General features: G+C 37.3%; 1 pseudogene; it reads right to left on the bottom strand.

Moving 5' to 3' along the window:
• Positions 1 to 236: 236 nt before the first annotated feature.
• On the bottom strand, positions 237 to 10,674 carry LOC131983109 (NLR family CARD domain-containing protein 3-like; annotated as a pseudogene).
• Between the last annotated feature and the right edge of the window lie 1,020 nt (positions 10,675 to 11,694).

The raw sequence follows: 11,694 nt of genomic DNA, 5'->3' as shown, positions 1-11,694 counted from the left end.
AAATTTCATGTTGCTTTATTGAAACAATATTTGATTTTGAAAGTCAGTAACTACTATATCATTGACTCTAAATAGAACACAGATGTGGATACAATACAGAATTTATGACTACGGTAAGCTAAGCTGTGAGTGTGTGTGTGTGTGTGTGTGTGTGTGTGTGTGTGTGTGTGTGTGTGTGTGTGTGTGTGTGTGTATGTGTGTGTGTGCCTTTGTGTGTGTGTGTGGGGGGGGGGGGGGTCTGTCTGTCTGTGTGTGTCTGTCTGTGTTCTGTGTGGTTTGTTTCTCTACCTTGGAGATGGTTCTTCCACCTCAAACGTACACAGAGACACCGAAGAACCAGACGCAGATGTTGACTTAAACCTGAGCACCGGATAGAGAGGTTCAGTGAAAGTGGTGTTGAAGGTGTGGAGGTGGATCAGTGTGTCAGAGGAGACTCTGTAAAAGGACAGAGTGCCAGCATGATAGTCCACATACACTGCTACTCTGCCAGCGTCAAAGGAACAGTGTGTGTCTCGTATGCCTGTTGTTCTCTTATTGTGACAGGCAGAGTAACCATTGCCAGAACAGAAGAGACCCCAGGACTTATTATTCTCGCCAAGACAACAGTCGTCATAGTCTCCTTTCCTTTTGATTCCTTTGTATGCCACTCCAATATTAACCCATCCTTTCCACTCCACCTCCCAGTAAGAGCGCCCAGTCAACCCATCTCTACACAGAACCTGCTTCCAGTGGTGAAATCGTTCTGGATGATCCGGATAAGGCTGCTCCTCTTTCATCTCTGTCACCTTTCTATTGTCCTCAGACAACAACAGCTTCCTGTTCGCTGTGTTTGGGTCCAGGGTGAGTTCACAGGCATCTGATGAACAGAATAATACACAGCACAGACAGCTTTTATCTTGACATGTTTTTTTAATTCATGAAAAAAAATGTGATCCAAGTCATTTGGTCCAAGTCACAAGCAAGTCATTTTGAACACTGAAGTGTATCTTAACTTAATTGTTAAAATTCTTATTAGGCTAACATTGGCTCGCTACAGAACTGAGAGAGAACAGATCTGGATGCTAGCTAGCATGAGTTCTCACAGACACTGATCTGAATGATTTTTCAAATGACAAACAAAAGTAGTGTTACACAGACTCTTGTAGTGCCGATATTTTTAATATTTTATAACTAAACATTATCACAGACAAGTAATTTAAGTCATCATGTCCAAGTCCAAGTCCAGCCTCAAGTCAAGTTATTAAAATTCATCCAAAGTCCCCATCTCAGTTTATGATTCATTTGCTTATTATTTGGTTGGATATGAACTCTGCTGAAGATATTGTGTTTGTCACTGTTTATTAGCAGGATATCTTAAATTATGCTATCTGGTTTCACTCCGAGCTGATGTAAATCTAATAGATGTTTAGTATCATGTTTAGTTTTGCTTATTCAGTCTGAATTTTGCTTATTCCGACTTATCCAGACACCTTATCCATTCTGACAACAGTTTTCTTTTTCAACTAACTAAGTAAGTATTGTAGTTGTATACAGTGGTGGAAAGTAACTAAGTACATTTACTCAAGTACTGTACTTAAGTATAATTTTGAGGTACTTGTACTTTACTCGAGTATTTCCATTTTATGTAACTTTATACTTCTACTCCACTACATTTTGAGGCAAATATTTTACTACTTTTACTCCACTACATTTAGCTGACAGCTTTAGTTAGTTTTCACATCAATAATTATCAAAAACATGATACATTTAAAGTAATGCAACATTTTTTCAATTAAACGTCATAACAGTTTATTAAGTAGTTTAAATGAGCCCTACCTTGAAAATTCAAACACTGTTCACATAAATGCATCAATAATAATAATAATCAAATAATATATTTGGAATATATAAAACAATCTGAGTGGTTCCATTCTGAATGATGAGTACTTTTACTTAAGTACATTTTGATGCTGATACTTTTGTACTATTACTTCAGTAAGTTTTGAATGCAGGACTTTTACTTGTATTGGAGTAATTCTGCAATGTGCTATTAGTACTTTTACTTACGTAAAGGATCTGAATACTTTTTCCACCACTGGTTGTATAATTGATAAGTAAGCAGTAAGCATGGGCTGTTTATAACTCTTGGGTATGCTGTTGTTTATCTATATAAATGTTTCTTGAGACAAGGAAAACATCAGGAAAGCTTAACTTACACATGAATGGTTTCAAGCGATGCCTTCCACCATTGTCAACACTGATAAATGGTGACACAAGAAAGAGGAGAAAGCATGTCAGATAGACAAATCCACACACTGTTAATAAGCTGGAACTGTGAACTAACAAAAACTACCAGAGAGTGTCCAGTCTCCACTGTGGATCCTCCAGGCGAGCAGAGAGCAGCTGCACCCCTGAGTCTCCTGGATGGTTGTAGCTCAGGTCCAGCTCTCTCAGATGGGAGGGGTTGGAGCTCAGAGCTGAGGCCAGAGAAGCACAACCTTCGTCTGTGACCTGACAGCCCGACAACCTTTATGTGTAGAATAGACACACAGACATATCTGTTACATGACAGTTTTTTTACTGGTTGCCTCTAGTTTTTTTGATAAGTTGTGATCAGTGGTGGGATGTAACTAAGTACATTACTCACGTACTGTACTTAAGTACAATTTGGAGGTAATTGTACTTTACTTGGGTATTTCCATTTTATGTAACTTTTTACTTCTAGTCTACTACATTTTGAGGCAAATATTGTACTTTTTACTCTGCTACATTTAGTTACTTTTCAGGTTGAGATTTAACATGAAGAAATATATCAATTTAAAACACACAACAGTGTATTAAGTAGTTGAATGAGCCCTACCTTGACGCCATTAATAAATGCATCAATATTATTAATCTTATAATATATTTGGAATATATAAAACAATCTGAGAGGAGCCGTTTTGCATAGGGAATACTTTTACTTTTGATACTTTTGTACTTTAACTTAAGTAAGTTTTGAATGCAGGACTTTTACTTGTAGTGGAGTAATTTCAAAGTGTGATATTAGTACTTTTACTTAAGTGAGGGATCTGAATACTTTTCCAACTACTGGTTGTGATGTCATACTGCCATATTGTTATTGGACAAGTTGTCTAGAAATACGCACGACTGACTTACATTTTAATTTCCCCAATGAATAAGTCATATACATTTATGCATTCTTTGTAATATTTCAGATCTCAATCAAGGAAGTTTATACTGAACAGAAAATTTTGAGTGAGAGTCAGCCAAATGTGTCTGTGGGTGGCATAGTTACTACAGCTGTTGAAAAAAGCATTTTACATTCATACACAAAAAGGCTGGACAGCTTATCTATCTATAAGCATACTCAAACAGACTCCAAAGTCACATTACTCTTTGTAATGAAAACTTAATATTCTCTTCCTGTTTTCAACAGCTGCAATAACTACTTCAACTACAGGCGCATTCAGCTGAAAGTGGCCAGTTAACAGGGTCACTCGTTAATCCGTAACACTAATCTTCAAAAACTAACACATCTGTGAAATGTATGCCTATACCATAGATGAAATATCTGCTTTATTAATTATGTTAAAATTGTTTATGACTACTGACCGTAGACTTTCCAGTCCACAGTGTGGACTCGCCAACCCATTGGAGAGCAACTTCACTCCTGTGTCCTGCAGTTCATTGTAACCCAGGTCCAGCTCTCTCAGACTGCAGGAGTGGGTGTTTAGAACTGAGGCCAGAGCTTCACAACTTCTCTCTGAAAGATTACAGCCACTCATCCTTACAAGAAAAATACAAATGAGTAATAGAAAGTACACAATACTTATTTAATCTGTCATACAGAAACGGTTTTTGATAGAATTAAATAGCTCAGTTATATATCCTAAAATATATACTAGATGTTTTGACTCCTGGCAACAAAAATTAATTCTCTCTGAATTGAATTTTGTTTGTGAATGTAAACAACCAACCAGTATTCACCATACAAGAGTCTCAATGTTGGACCATACTGCAAAATCCTGGATTACATTAAATTAAGTTTTTTTTATTCAATGTACACATTTTTAAAATTATTTATTTCTTTAATATCTGACTGATAGATCTGGTTTTGGTTTGGGAAATATTGTTGTTATGGCAAATATCCTGAGAATAGGCAACTAAAACAAAAGATCATAGTCACAGTTAAATAAGAAATCAGGTCTATTACAGGATATGAAATCTGGTCCCCCATGGAATTATCTAATAATAATCGAATGCCTAGGGATACTGGGCCAAACTGAGCCAAACACGACTGTGAAAAGGCAAAACTTTAAGGGCCTAAACCCTTGCTCAAAAAAATTCTTCTTTATTAGTCATGTATTGAATTTGTTCATGAATACTTACCGTAGAGTTTCCAGTCTACAATGTGGACTCCGCAGTCCAGCAAGCAGCAGCATTACTCCTGAATCCTGCAGGTCATTGTTACTCAGATCCAGGGATTTCAGATGGGAGGACTTGGATTGAAGCACACCAGCCAGAGTTTCACAGCTTTTCTCTGACAGGTTACAGTCTCTCAGGCTGAAACAGCATAACAAAAATAAATGCTTGTATTTTATCACAAGAAAAAGATAAATACATTTAATATTGTGTGTCTCCCCATTTATCAGTGCACCTACATGGTTTTGTTGGAAGCTTTGATCACTGGCAGCAGCCTCAGGAGACCTTCTTCTGAAGCAGAATATTTTCTCAGGTCAAACACATCCAGGTCTTTTTCTGATGACAGTAAGATGAAGACCAGGGCTGACCACTGAGCCGGCGAAAGTTTGTCAGTGGAGAGACTTCCTGAACTCAGGGACTGCTGTATCTCCTCCACTAGGGAATGATCATTGAGCTCATTCAGACAGTGAAACAGATTGATGCACCTCTCAGGAGATAGACTCCTCCTTATCTTACGTTTGATGTATTTGACAGTTTCCTGATAGTTCTGTACGCTGCTTCTCAATGGTGTCAGCAAGTTCTGCAGAGGGGTCTGATTGGTCTCCAGTGAGAAACCCAGGAGGAAGCGAAGGAACAAGTCCAGATGTCCATTTGGACACTCTATGGTCTTGTCTACAGCACTCTGATAGAGCAGATTTACCTTAGATTTGTCCCTTAACAGTGGAGACCAGCAGGAACTTTGCTCTGGTTCTGACAGTAGGTTGACACCAGCGTTAATGAATGTCACAAAGACATACAGAGCAGCCAGAAACTCCTGAAAGCTCAAATGGACAAAGCAGAACAGCTTTTCCTGGCTCAGCCCACACTCCTCTTTAAAGATCTGGGTGAACACTCCTGAGTAGACTGATGCTTCCCTGATATCGATGCCACACTCTCTCAGGTCTGATTCGTAGAAGATCAGGTTGCCTTTCTGCAGCTGCTCAAAAGCCAGTTTTCCCAGAGACAGGATTATCTGACTGGTCTCAGTGTTCCAGAGTGGATCTGTCTCAGCTCTTCCACGATACTTGACATTCCCTACTTTGGACTGAACCAACAGGAAGTGGATGTACATCTCAGTCAGGGTCTTGGGTAACTCCCTGTTCTCCTCTGCTCTCACAGCATGGTCTAGAACTGAAGCGGTGATCCAGCAGAAGACCGGGATGTGGCACATGATGTGGAGGCTTTGTGATGTCTTGACGTGGGAGATGATTCTGCCGGCCTGCTCCTCATCTCTGAATCTCTTCCTGAAGTACTCCTCCTTCTGTGGGTCAGTGAACCCTCTGACCTCTGTCACCACGTCAACACACTCAGGAGGGATCTGATTGGCTGCTGCGGGTCGTGTGGTTATCCAGAGGCGAGCAGAGGGGAGCAGTTTCCCCTGGATGAGGTTTGTCAGCAGCACATCCACTGAGGTGGACTCTGTGACATCAGTCAGGATCTCATTGTTGTGGAAGTCCAGAGGAAGTCGACACTCATCCAGACCGTCAAAGATGAACGCGACCTTGAACTCGTCAAAGTTGTACATTTCAGCTTCTTTGGTCTCAGTAAAGAAGAGGTGAAGAAGTTCAACCAAGCTGTACTTTTTTCCACTCAGCAGATTCAGCTCTCTGAATGTCAATGGGAATGTGAACTGAATGTTGTGGCTGGCTTTGCCTTCAGCCCAGTCCAGGGTGAACTTATGTGTTAGGACTGTTTTCCCAATGCCAGCCATTCCCTTTGTCATCACTGTTCGGGTTGGTTGATAACCCCTGCTCGGTTATGGTAGGAAGATATCTTCACATTTGATCACAGTTTCTGGTCTTGATGGTGTCCTGGACGTTGTTTCAATCTGTCTGATCTCATGTGTGTCAGTGGGCTCTCCACTCCCTCCCTCTGTGATGTACAGCTCTGTGTAAATGTCATTCAGGAGTGTAGGGCTTCCTGCTTTAGCATTTCCCTCATACAAACACTGGAACTTCTCCTTCAGGTTACTTTTGAGTTTGTTTTGGGATACTGCAGCAAGAGTTCCTACACAGAAAAAAAACATATGAAACTATATGATCAATATATTCATTTTGGGTCATATGGCATCATATCACTAGTGACAGATGCACAGCGTTACTGGAGCTGCGTTGTTGGAGGATTTCAATAGATAGAGCTAGGGAAAAAAAGGAAGGTTTCTGACAGAACCCAGGTATTCTGTGATCATGTGCCATATATTAAGCCATTCGAGTGCAGACCAGTAATTCCAGTACCCCAATGATATGATGCAATTTGACTGATTTACTTTTTTTTGCCTTGTTACCAGGGGTGCCGCATGTACGACTCATCTGTGGTGGGCATAGATATACGTTTGCAAGTTGGGATCTGCTCAACCAATAACCCACATCATCCATTGAGATTTTTCTCATTATGCATGACATACAGGTAAATCTCAATGAATTAGAATATCATAGAAAGTTTATTTATGTCATTAATTCAATTCAAAAAGTGGAAATAACACCATATATAGATCCAGTACACACAGAATTAAAAATGTCATGTCTTTATTTTCTTCTAATTATAATGATTATGGCTTACATTTAATGAGGCCTAAAAATTCAGTGTCTCAAAAAAATTGAACATTACAAAAGACTAATTTTAAAAAGTATGTTTAATATGGAAATGTTGGCCTCTGAAAAGTATGTCGATCTATATGAATCAATACTTGGTTGGGGCTATTTGACTTGAAGTGGAAATGGACTTTTCCATGATATTCTAATGTATTGAGATGCACCTGTATATATATAATTTTTTTTTTTTTTAAAGATCCTAGACCGACCTTCTGTGATCAATGTTGGTTTAGTTTCAACCATTTTCCAATCTATGATGTTAAGCATGGACAAAACGTACTGTTCTGCAGACAGACAGCGAGCTCCTCCTGTTTCATCCTCCTCAAGAAATGCAGTGTGATCTTCAAAAGTGCCTGTCTGCTGCATCCATCCACCTCTTCCTCATCCTCATCCTCCTTCTGTCTCTCTAAGCACTCTGGATAATCCGGACTAAGGACTCCTTGGAACTTCTTTAGCTCAGTCTTCACAAAAGTGATGATGTTCTCCTGCAGAGACTGGAATGATTTGTAAAAATATTTATTTTCATATGGAATTCATGGAACATAGCATGGTTAAGGCACAGTATGCTTCAAACTATTTAAGTCTTACAACCAGTAGTCCGACATCATATTGGTGGTTTGTATGTGTTTGTCCCTTTAATACAAACAAGTAATAATAATACACTTAATGATATACTAAACTCCTCGACATGCGTCTCACAGAGACAATTCATATACAGTCATGTGAATCACGCTTGGTCTGGCCCATCCCTAAGGAACAACTTCAAGTTAACAATGACTATTTTTTTATTTTTCAGACAATGTACATACCATAAATATGGAGGCCATATCAGCTTCATTGTGCTGATTGTCAGTGTGACTGATGAGGATGTCAGATCTCTCCTGGTGGACTCTGTGGAGAAAACATGAAACAATAAATGATCCACCAATGTCAAAACACACACACACACACACACACACACACACACACACACACGCACACACACGCACACACACCGTGGCAAGAGAAAACCCTTTGAATTTTTCTGCATTAATTTGTCATAAATCTACATCTAAGTCCCCAGTTTTGAAGAACATTATACCACACAAACAATTATAATAATTTACGTCTTTATGAACACATCCAGATTGTGTTTGTCTTTACTTGGAACTCAGATCACATTTATGACAAATTAATGCAGAAAACCATTTCAAAGGGTTCACACACTTCTGCTGTTCATAAGGTGAAACTTTCAATGGTGGAAGAAGTATTCAGATCCCTTACTTCAGTAAAAGTACTTATACCACACTGTGAAATTACTCCACAAGTTAAGTCCTGCATTCAAAACTTACTGAAGTAAAAGTACAAAAATATCAGCATCAAAATGTACTTAAAGTATCAAAAGTGAAAGTACTCATTATGCAGAATGGACCCACTCAGATTGTTTTATATATTCCAATTATTTGATGGGATTATTATTATGATGCTTTTATGTAGGCATCATTTTATTTTACCAAGATAGGACTCATTTTAACTACTTAATATACTGCTATGAGGTTGAATTAAAAAAATCATTTTAAGTTTATTTTTTTATGTTTAATCTTGGCCTGTAAAGTAACTAAAGCTGTCAGATAAATGTAGTGGAGTAAAAGTATAAAGTAGAAATATAAAGTTACATGAAATGGAAATACTCAAATAAAGTGGGCTACAAGTACCTCAAAATTGTATTTAATTACAGTACTTGAGTAAAGGTACTTAGTTACTTTCCACCACTGGAAACTACCCTTACAAAGTCCTTCCCTTAAAGTCTTGCCTTTGTCTGGCAGAGTGGTGTCCATGTTTGAAGGCAAGCGGTGGCTCCATTGAGTGGTCACTCTTTATAGACACATAGTCCGGTTCAGAGGAGCCTGGTCTCTCATGCTGGACTCTGATAGAAATACAGAAAGGAAATAAAGTCATTTCAAATGTCTTGATTGAATAAGTGTGTTTTATCATGTATTTAACACGTTCACCTCTGCTGTGTGGAGTGATTTCCATCTCTAAAAGTTAAGGGTTCAGCTATGGAGTGGGTGCTCTTCATAGATACACCACTGGGTACATGGGAGTCTGGTCTCCCCTGCTGGACTGGGCTTTAGCAGGCAAAATAGATACTTGTTACTTGAGTTAAATGATTTGACATCCACGCTCTGAAATGGAAAAAAAACTAATCTCACCTCTTTGCTCTTTGATCCAGAGAGAGAGAGACTTTAGCAGGTGATACATCATCCTCTCTCTCCTCACACAGATCCATATTGAGTGCACCCTGATTTATTACGCTTAGGTGCTTGTCTTCATTTCTGTGAGAGTCATACAAAACACAGCACAAATTGCATATTGCAGTGTAATAAGATGATATAACATATTGTCTTTAGAAGGATCTGCATGAAGCATTAATTGGGAACAACACAGATTTTGGCAAAGGAAACAAAATTTGCATGTATTGTCAAATACAATTATATTAATAATAGCTTGGTGGCCACAATGCAGTGACCTACTGCATTCTGGTCTAGATATCAGACACTGATTCAGCATAATTGTTGAGGAAGTGGCTTGAGTTATATTCATTTCCTGAAAACTGACCCCAGTTAACCAATATCTGCTGTGGCATTTGCATTTATAAATGTTCATTAAATGATTTATGTCTTGATTTAAAGCCTCACTGTGATACTTTATTTTAAGTAAGAATTCAAATGCATTCGAAATTATGATCAAGCAATGGCATAACTGATCATAATGCTGTGACGTAAAACGGTGGAGAAAAGTAACTAAGTACATTTACTCAAGTACTGTACTTAAAATTGTGAGATCCTTGTACTTTACTTGAGTATTTATATTTTATGTAACTTTATACTTCTACTTCAATACATTTTGAGGCAAATATTGTACTTTTTACCCCACTACATTTAGCTGACAGCTTTAGTTACTTTTTGGGTCAAGATTTAACATGAAAATCATGATACATTTAAAGTGATCAGACATTTGTTTTTAAATTATACCTCATAACAGTATATTAAGTAGTCAAAATGAGTCCTATCTTTACAACATCCAACCAAACTATGTTTTGAGGTTTAGTCTTAGAATACAAAACAATCTTTTTCTTATAATCAAACTGGTATTTTATAGCTCTAACTCTTCATTCAGGCGTGAGGGCAAGTTCCACATCTATTGTGTGAAAAGTGAAAAAAAGCACACAGAGTGCTTATTGTTGGGTTCATTTTTACAACTTCACTGACAAAGAACCTCAGCACAGAGACATGTACTGCATAAGAGAAATGGAGCAAAACTAAACTAAGCTCATTAACAAGAACAAATACATTAGAATATCCATATTTTCAAACAAAACCACCATAAAGTACATGCATTTTTCAGGCCAACAGCCCTTTTAAATAACAGTTGGCTTACAACAATATATATTTTTTTTTTACAGAAATAAAGAAAAGTAAGCAAAACAAAAAGAAAAGCCTGACTATAAAATCTGACTAAATGGAACAGAAGGAACTGAATATATTTAATGTGGCAATCCAGAAACTTAAAAAGGAGATAAGACACTACAACAAGATTAATAAAAGAGGAAAATATGAAATATGGTATTTTCACATGACACTTACTTTGTCAGCCTGGGTTTCTTCACCTCTGAAGAGTCCTGGTAGTTATTTCCCCTCTGAGCAAAAAGAGAAGCATGCAGATCGAGCTGCCAGTTTCCTTTTACGTCAGCAAAACAGACCACAAGAAAATGAAAGAAAAGAAACTGAGAAATATACCAATATGAGGCATAATATTATTTTTTATATTTCATTTTCCAATGCAAAAATACTTCAATAAAAACATACAAGCAATGTTAGAAATAAGTGTTATCAGCAGTTGTGGAATGTAACTTAGCATAATACATTTATTCAACAACTATACTTAAGTACAGTTTTGAGGTACTTGTACTTTACTTGAGATTTCATGTAACTTTATACTTCTACTCCATTACATTTTAGAGGCAAATATTGTACTTCCTACCCCACTTTGTTCAGCTGACAGCTTTAGTTACTTTTCAGGCCAAGATTTACCATGAAAAACACAAGTGATTATACATTTTTATAAATTATCCCTACACGACAACAGTAAAATTCTGCTTACATAATTCTATCAAATAAAAATAATTAAGAAATACATTTTTTTAAAGTATAAAAGTACTTCAGTAAGTTTTGAATGGAGGACTTTTTTCAGGAGTAATTTTAGTATTGTATTAGTACTTTTACTTAAGTAAGGGATCTATATACTTTTTCCACCACTGGTTATCAGCAATATATAAGTAGAAATATAAAATAAAAGTAAATTAATAATGTATTCTGGTCCTCCAGTATAACACTGGATAATGAATAATGAATTAATAAGGCCAAACCTGTAGAAATCTTGTGTTTTATCTAATCGGCAACAAATCTAAAGCTGTTCAGGGTTACATCTGAGAGAAGAGGAAGTGGTGGTTTTGTGTTGCAGCAGGAGGTTTATTAAATGAGTCAGCGTAAGGTTGGCAGGAAGCAGATTAAAATTGTCTGAACTGTATTGAAATAATTTAAGAAACTTAACATGCTCAGTCATACACAGAAATGAAAATAATGATATGTTTACAGTTGTTAGATGACATTATTATGAC

The sequence above is a fragment of the Centropristis striata genome, chromosome 13 (genome assembly GCF_030273125.1).
Source record: "Centropristis striata isolate RG_2023a ecotype Rhode Island chromosome 13, C.striata_1.0, whole genome shotgun sequence".
Lineage (NCBI taxonomy): Eukaryota > Metazoa > Chordata > Actinopteri > Perciformes > Serranidae > Centropristis > Centropristis striata.
Note: the sequence above shows the minus strand (reverse complement) of the source record. Positions and strands in the feature narration are given on the sequence as shown.